Raw genomic sequence first — 987 nt, forward strand, 5'->3', positions numbered from 1 at the left:
TGCCAAATGTATCCACAAACACAGAGTCTTGATGAAATCAAGTTAAAATAATATATATCACTGAGAGGAATATTTGGAATATCTTAACTGAAGCTTTTAAAGTTTACTAGAATATGTGAAGGGCTAATTAGTACAAAGTGAAAGTGCATCCAGTTAAAAAAGCAAGCCTTATCGCCTCACCATGTCAAGTGGGTTAAACTTGAAGTACTCTTTTGAGATGAAAGCTTACTATCTCATTAGTAGTTCAGTATATGCATATCCTCACTGGTGGGGTACCTAGAGGCATATCTGGAAGAGGTAGTGCATAATTAGGCTCATACTATCCAAATCACTATTTTTGAGATGACCTTCCTGATAAGCTTTTTTTACTCTGCTTCTATGTTTGTATTATTTTTCCATCTCAGCATTTAGGCAAACTGAACCTACTTTGATATTTTGCTCAAATGCTGGCATGTAGAGTGAATATTTTCACTTCTTTCTAGAACACAGCATCTTCAAGAAATGCAAATATTTACCTGGCTGAATGATAAATTTTCCTTCCTCACTACCATGATAACACCACTCTACATATTCTTCTGAAGCATGAATTTATATATTTTTTAACTTGATAAAAAATTTAAAAAATATATTGGAGATACAGAGAAGAGTTCACCATCAGTGTATGTGGGTAGGTATGTGTATAGTGGAAAATTGTCTAGCTAGAAAGAGGGCAAGCTTTGTTCCAACATGATTCACTAAAAAAGAAAAAAATGAACAAACCAAGCAACCCAGTATCTCCAGTTATTACATTAGGATATTATGTAATAATAGTAGGGCAAATAATGAATGGAGTTGTTCACTATGTTAACTATACATGAAGGCAAACATTTCACATTTTATTTTATCAACCTCAGAACATGAATAGAAAATTCCTTGAGAAAATATCTAAGAAAAAGTGGATTTGGAAACATAATAGCTGGCAACTTTTCTAGGGTTAGCAATTCTTCA

The sequence above is a fragment of the Otolemur garnettii genome, unplaced genomic scaffold, assembly GCF_000181295.1.
Source record: "Otolemur garnettii isolate 467f Iridium unplaced genomic scaffold, OtoGar3 scaffold00381, whole genome shotgun sequence".
In the NCBI taxonomy this organism is placed as follows: Eukaryota; Metazoa; Chordata; class Mammalia; order Primates; family Galagidae; genus Otolemur; species Otolemur garnettii.